Genomic DNA, 7,234 nt, shown 5'->3' on the forward strand with positions numbered 1-7,234 from the left:
GAGTCAGGGCTCACCACATTTTAAATTAGGCATGTCATAATGATTCAAACGTTGCTTCTGTAGAACTGGGTCTCATGGTCCCAGGACACAATTTTAAATGGACTCCTACATCAGCAAGGCTGCATCAGCAAACTTTGCAAGGTCTACACTGATTCACTTCACAAGGGTCTGTGCACTGTCAACAGCTGATAGTTTCTATGAGATTCCTGACTATTTTTGAAAGGAAATTGAGTATTTGGGTCAACTGCTTATACTATTGTATTCTTTGAACTGTCAGAAAACTCAGAAAAGGGCAAATGTGAACAAAAGTCTCATTTCCTTTCACTTTTGGAAAAGTGAAAGCTTTATTCTCTTCCTAAAAGCATGTCTGAAGACTTCAGTTTGAAAAGATTACTTCATTTGAATTCTAGTAATCGTACCACATTAAGGTTTGGGGATTAGAAAGCTGCATTTACCCAAAATAAAAGTGCTTCCACCAACAATTGGCTGTGTTTTTAAAGTTATGGCACACAATGATGGGTACATTAAGTTAGCCAATTATTTTTGACATTAGATCATAATCTCAACAATATTTGTATTGTAAAAGTCAAGCCTTTAGACAAAATCAAACAATCCACTGAACTTACCTACAAGTTGCGCATCATCACAGCATATAGTTTACTCCTTCCTGAAACAGTAATGCACTAACCTAAGTTACTCAGAATTTACCTACACATTTAAGACCAAACATAAAAAAAGTCAAAAAAAAACTATTGATGATTCTTAAAGTGATCGACACCAGAATGCACAAATGATCAAGAAATATTTCAACTAAAATGTCGAACTACAACGCAGGAGAAAAAAGCATGATAAACTTCCACCAGCTTACAAAGATTCGATATACAAATATTTTAGGGGAAAATGTTTTTTTGAAAAAAGTGACAGTCATCTGTACTGATTTGTATCACACTAATGGATCACCCCATGAAATATGTAAAAAAAACCAAGCAGACAACGAACCAGAGTTCAAACAAAAGCCAAATTGGTTCTAACAAGGTCAGACTGGGAAGAGACAGTGGGTTAAAAAAAACTGACTCATCTCCCAAGGAGGGAAAGACTTTCACCTCAAGCACATGAAGAAAACAAACCCAAAGAGGGGAAACTCCAACCATACAGGGCAGCATAACCTGTACATGGGGAAGAGGGAAGCCATGAAGTATCAAAAATCTAAAACCTAAAAAGGAGGAAGAAAGATGAAACAAAATCAAAGGCCCGATAGGGAAACATTTCCACTGTTTTATTTTCGGTCCTTCGTCCCACACAGACAAGTATCAGAGAGTACAGTCAATGGCAGAACAAAATTCACTGTTACCACGTGTAACCAGCGACAGACACCCACCAAAATGCATTTTAACACATCAATGATTACACCTTTAAATTGACCCCTTCTCACTTCCCACTTGTTTTAAGAAAAATGCAATTCATTCCTGCCCTGCCTGCCAACTCCAAAACCCAATCGACCTCAACTCTCCCAAATTTAAAAACCACACCTCCAATATTAACAGACATGCCCCATCTCCACAATACCCTATAAGTTACCCTATAACTGCTCTCCAGAACACTGACAACATATGCTACAAAGCGTCACCCACGTTATAACACTGTCCCTTTACCCCCACTCTCCAATACCTCTCCAACATTAGCAGATTTACCCCACAACCCTTTCCTCAAGATCCCAACACTTCTCCCATAATATTGACACATCCCCTCCTCCACTCTCAAATATCCAAAAACACTTTCCAGCATTGTAACACTGACACACACATAAATCCCAACCCATCTCCAATACCCCACAAACCATCTTCAACATTTACAAGTCTGACAAGATTTAAACCTCCACCCAACCCTTCTCCAACACTGACACAGAATAACCCCATACATACGTTCCCCAATTCTCCAACATCGACAGAAAATAGTCCCCCCCCAAAAAAAAACAATGACTAAGAATTACCCAACAACAACCCTCCCCCACAACCATTCTCTCTTACCAGAACGGATAATATTTTCTCTTTCTCTCACATGATCCATTCCACAGTCCGCCATGGCACATGAGGAGGGAAGACAGGGAACATAAGGAGGGGTGGGAAGAGAGGGGAGGCGAAATCAGAGAGAGATCCACCGCTTTTTAGAAAGACATCCTCGTTTAGTGTGTGTGTGTACACGTATGTTTTATAATGCGTGTATATGTTCTGTCCACTCGGCTTTGCCTTCCTCTCCTTCACACATTCATGGCTGCACGCAAACAACAAAAAAAAGGTGGATTTTCTCTCTCTCTCTCGCGTTGTTCAACAGATGGTAGAAAGGGGGATTTCTTTCTCTACCCCCACCCCCTCCTCTTTTTTCTTCCTTCCTTCCTGGTGCGTGTGTTGTATATATAATATATATATATTTCTCCTCTGTCTATGTGCGTGTGTGTGTGTGTTTTTTTTAAATGACACCAAACGCTGAACAGTGCGCCATGGCGAGAGGCAGCACAGAGAGAGAGAGAGAGAGAGAGATAAACACAAAATGGCGGCGGTGAGGGCGCTGCTGCTGTCACCGGGGGGAGGGGGGGGAGGGGTAATAAATAATAAACCCCCCCCCTGGGATCGGGGAGGGAAAAGATAGAGGAAACAAACCCGAGAGCAAACAAAACAAAACCGCTTCCCCCTCACAAAAAATACACTTTTATATCGAGAGCGGAAAGGGTGAAGTGGTTGAGGTGGGGGGGGGAGGGGGAGGGGGAGGGGCGGTCGGTCCGTTCCCACAAACCCTTGCGCCGCCCGTCCCGTGACCGTTGGTGGGGAGCTCGAGGTCTCCCCCTCCCCTCCCCACACACAAAAAAAATTTACATTTTTTTCCGGGGGGGGGTTGAATTAAAATAATTTTTTTGGGGGGAAAAAACAAAAACACATTAAATCATAACGTCGGAGGTTGAGACTTCCCCCCCCCAACATCACCACAACAACAACAACAGATGTTTTCCAAACCCCCCTCTCCACCCCGACGGTCACGTGGTGCGCCGCGCAGGCGCGCGCTCCCCTCCTCGCAGATGTTTTCCAACCCCCCAGCCCGACAGTCACGTGGTGCGCCGCGCATGCGCGCGCTCCCCTCCTCGCAGATGTTTTCCAACCCCCCCCAGCCCGACGGTCACGTGGTGCGCCGCGCATGCGCGCGCTCCCCTCCTCGCAGATGTTTTCCAACCCCCCAGCCCGACGGTCACGTGGTGCGCCGCGCATGCGCGCGCTCCCCCTCCTACCCTCACCGACGCACGCGCCTTCCCCCACCTCCTTCAAAAAAAAACGGGGAAATCAATTCCAGCGCCCGAACAAAATGCAAAAATCCGTCGCCGGCTTTGCCCGCTGCGACTGTGCAGGCGAGAGATTGCAATGGGGGGCTCTCGGATGCAATGTTTGGTCAGGACGGCGCGTTTCGTTGTTGTTGCTGTGAAATAAAAATAATATATATTTTGAGAAAGGTGAAGCGGCGCGGGTGGATTTCCCATCGTGCCTTTCGCTGGTGTGGGCTGGAAAACCTCGGACGTCGACTGGGAGGTTTTAACTATTTCAATTTATTCTCGTACGTGGAAGGAGAGTTTGTTGGCAGTACTGATTTTTTTTTATCGAAAGGGAAATATAAAAAGGGTATGGGGTGGGGGTGGGGTGGGGTGGGGAAAGGAAATGGCGAAGTCGCTCTTGGTAACCGCCGACGCCCTGGCCATAGCAACCGATGGAGGGAGTGGGGGGAAGGGCGACAATAACACCCCTTTCATTACCCCCCCCCCCCCCCCCAACACATCTACTCTCACCCCCACCACCCTTCCCCAAACCTGTCTTTACCCCCCCCCAACTCAGTCCTCTCCCTTCCCTCTCCCCCTTACCGCCCGCATCCCTCTCCTATACCCCTCCACACTGTCCTCCTACCCCTTCACCTCTATCTCCCCCCTCCCCACACCCTTCTCTCCCCCCCCCCCACACCCTTCCCTCCCCCCCCACACCCTTCCCTCCCCCCCCCGTCCCACACCCCTTCTCTCCCCCCCCCTCCCCACACCCTTCTCTCCCCCCCTCCCCACACCCTTCTCTCCCCCCCCTCCCCACACCCTTCTCTCCCCCCCCTCCCCACACCCTTCTCTCCCCCCCCTCCCCACACACCTTCTCTCCCCCCCTCCCCACACCCTTCTCTCCCCCCCCTCCCCACACCCTTCTCTCCCCCCCCTCCCCACAACCCTTCTCTCCCCCCCCTCCCCACACCCTTCTCTCCCCCCCCTCCCCACACCCTTCTCTCCCCCCCTCCCCACAACCCTTCTCTCCCCCCCCTCCCCACACCCTTCTCTCCCCCCCTCCCCACACCCTTCTCTCCCCCCCTCCCACACCCTTCTCTCCCCCCCCTCCCCACACCCTTCTCTCCCCCCCCTCCCCACACCTGCTCTCCCCCCCTCCCCACACCCTTCTCTCCCCCCCCTCCCCACACCCTTCTCTCCCCCCTCCCCACACCCTTCTCTCCCCCCTCCCCACACCCTTCTCTCCCCCTCCCCACACCCTTCTCTCCCCCCCTCCCCACACCCTTCTCTCCCCCCCCTCCCCCACACCCTTCTCTCCCCCCCCCTCCCCACACCCTTCTCTCCCCCCCCCTCCCCACACCCTTCTCTCCCCCCCCCCTCCCCACACCCTTCTCTCCCCCCCTTCCCCACACCCTTCTCTCCCACACCCTTCTCTCCCCCCCTCCCCACACCCTTCTCTCCCCCCCCTCCCCACACCCTTCTCTCCCCCTCCCCACACCCTTCTCTTCCCCCCCTCCCACACCCTTCTCTCCCCCCCCTCCCCACACCTTCTCTCCCCCCCTCCCTCCCCACACCCTTCCTCCCCCCTCCTTCCCTCCCCCCCTCCCCACACCCTTCCTCCCCCCCTCCCCACACCCTTCCCTCCCCCCCTCCCCACATCCTTCCTCCCCCTCCCCTCCCCCCTCCCCCACACCCTTCCCTCCCACCCCTCCCCACACCCTTCCTCCCCACACCCTTCCCTCCCCCCTCCCACACACTTCCCTCCCCCCCTCCCCACACACTTCCTCCCCCCCTCCCCACACCCTTCCCTCCCCCCCTCCCACACCCTTCCCTCCCCTCCCACACCTTCCTCCCCCCTCCCACACCTTCCCTCCCCCCCTCCCCACACCCTTCTCTCCCCTCCCCACACCTTCTCTACCCCCCTCCCCACACCCTTCTCTCCCCCCACCCTTTCTCCTCCCCCCCCTCCCCACACCCTTCTCTCCCCCACCCTTCTCTCCCCACACCCTTCTCTCCCCACACCCTTCTCTCCCCACAGCCCTTCTCTCCCACAGCCTCTCTCCCCACAGCCCTTCTCTCCACACCCTTCCTCCCCCCTCCCCACACCCTTCTCTCCCCCCCCTCCCCACACCCTTCTCTCCCCCTCCCACACCTCTCTCCCCCTCCCCACACCCTTCTCTCCCCCCTCTCCCACACCCTTCTCTCCCCTCCCCACACCCTTCTCTCCCCGCTCTCTCCCCACACCCTTCTCTCCCCCCTCCGCACACCCTTCTCTCCCCCTCCCTTCGCCCACACCCTTCTCTCCCCACACCCTTCTCTCCCCACACCCTTCTCTCTCGCCCCCACTTCTCCCGACACCCTTTCTCTCCCGACCTCTCCACGACCCTTCTCTCCCCACACCCCTTCTCTCCCCGACCACTTCTCTCCCGACACCCTTCGCTCCCACACCCTTCTCATCCCACACCCTTCTCTCCCACACCCTTCTCTCCCCCCCCTTCTCCCCACACCCTTCTCTCCCACACCGCTTCTCTCCCCCCCTCCCCACACCCTTCGCTCCCCCCCCTCCCCACATGCCCTTCTCTCCCCCCCTCCCCACACCCTTCTCTCCCCACTACCCCACACCTTCTCCCCTCCCCACACCCTTCTCTCCCCCTCCCCACACCCTTCTCTCCCCTCACACCCTTCTCCCCTCCCCACACCCTTCTCTCCCCCCACCTTCCCCCACACCTTCTCTCCCCCCTCCCACACCCTTCTCTCCCTCCCACACCCTTCTCTCCCCCCTCCCCACACCCTTCTCTCCCCCCCTCCCACACCCTTCTCTCCCCCTCCCCACACCCTTCTCTCCCCCCACCCTCGCCCCACACCCTCTCTCCCCCTCCCCACACCCTTCTCTCCCCCCACAACCCTTCTCTCCCCACCCTTCTCTCCCCACACCCTTCTCTCCCCACACCCTTCTCTCCCACACACCCCTTCTCTCCCCACACCCTTCTCTCCCCACACCCTTCTCTCCCCACACCCTTCTCTCCCACACCCTTCTCTCCCCACACCCTTCTCTCCCCCCCCTCTCCCCACACCCTTCTCTCCCCCCCCTCCCCACACCCTTCTCTCCCCCACCCTCTCCCTCACACCCTTCTCTCCCCCCCTCCCCACACCCTTCTCTCCCCCCCCTCCCACTCCTCTCTCCCCACACCCTTCTCTCCCCCCTCCCCACACCCTTCTCTCCCCCCTCCCCACACCCTCTCTCCCCCCCTCCCCACACCCTTCTCTCCCCCCCTCCCCACACCCTTCTCTCCCCCCCCTCCCACACCCTTCTCTCCCCCCCTCCCCACACCCTTCTCTCCCCCCCCTCCCCACACCCTTCTCTCCCCCCCTCCCCACACCCTTCTCCCCCCCTCCCCACACCCTTCTCTCCCCCCCTCCCCACACCCTTCTCTCCCCACCCCTCTCCCCACACCCTTCTCTCCCCCCCCTCCCCACACCCTTCTCTCCCCCCCTCTCCCCACACCCTTCTCTCCCCCCACCCTTCTCTCCCCACACCCTTCTCTCCCCACACCCTTCTCTCCCCACACCCCTTCTCTCCCCACACCCTTCTCTCCCCACACCCTTCTCTCCCCCACACCCTTCTCTCCCCACACCCTTCTCTCCCCACACCCTTCTCTCCCCACACCCTTCTCTCCCCCTCCCCACACCCTTCTCTCCCCACACCCTTCTCTCCCCACACCCTTCTCTCCCCACACCCTTCTCTCCCCACACCCTTCTCTCCCCACACCCTTCTCTCCCCACACCCTTCTCTCCCCACACCCTTCTCTCCCCACAACCCTTCTCTCCCCACACCCTTCTCTCCCCACACCCTTCTCTCCCCACACCCTTCTCTCCCCACACCCTTCTCTCCCCACACCCTTCTCTCCCCACCCTTCTCCCACACCCTTCTCTCCC

The 7,234-nt window shown here is 56.3% G+C and overlaps 2 protein-coding genes across 5 annotated transcripts in view; one reads left to right on the forward strand and one right to left on the reverse strand.

Moving 5' to 3' along the window:
* The window catches only part of ash1l (ASH1 like histone lysine methyltransferase), a 223,919-nt gene extending 221,181 nt beyond the window's left edge, over positions 1-2,738 (reverse strand). For 3 of the 4 annotated variants that reach the window (XM_087985157.1, XM_043684016.2, XM_043684013.2), the window contains exon 1: positions 2,028-2,738. The gene's annotated coding sequence lies outside the window, so the exon portion shown is untranslated. Of the gene's footprint in view, positions 1-626; positions 668-2,027 lie in introns of all 4 variants that reach the window. The other variant, XM_043684014.2, reaches the window with a different exon arrangement.
* Positions 2,739-3,389: 651 nt separating this feature from the next.
* Positions 3,390-7,234, forward strand: part of dap3 (death associated protein 3) — a 56,848-nt gene continuing 53,003 nt past the window's right edge. The window contains exon 1 of the mRNA XM_087985164.1: positions 3,390-3,597. The gene's annotated coding sequence lies outside the window, so the exon portion shown is untranslated. The remainder of the gene's footprint in view (positions 3,598-7,234) is intronic.

Source organism: Chiloscyllium plagiosum, unplaced genomic scaffold, assembly GCF_037043375.1.
Source record: "Chiloscyllium plagiosum isolate Xiang-an unplaced genomic scaffold, Cpla_swu_hap1 HiC_scaffold_50, whole genome shotgun sequence".
In the NCBI taxonomy this organism is placed as follows: Eukaryota; Metazoa; Chordata; class Chondrichthyes; order Orectolobiformes; family Hemiscylliidae; genus Chiloscyllium; species Chiloscyllium plagiosum.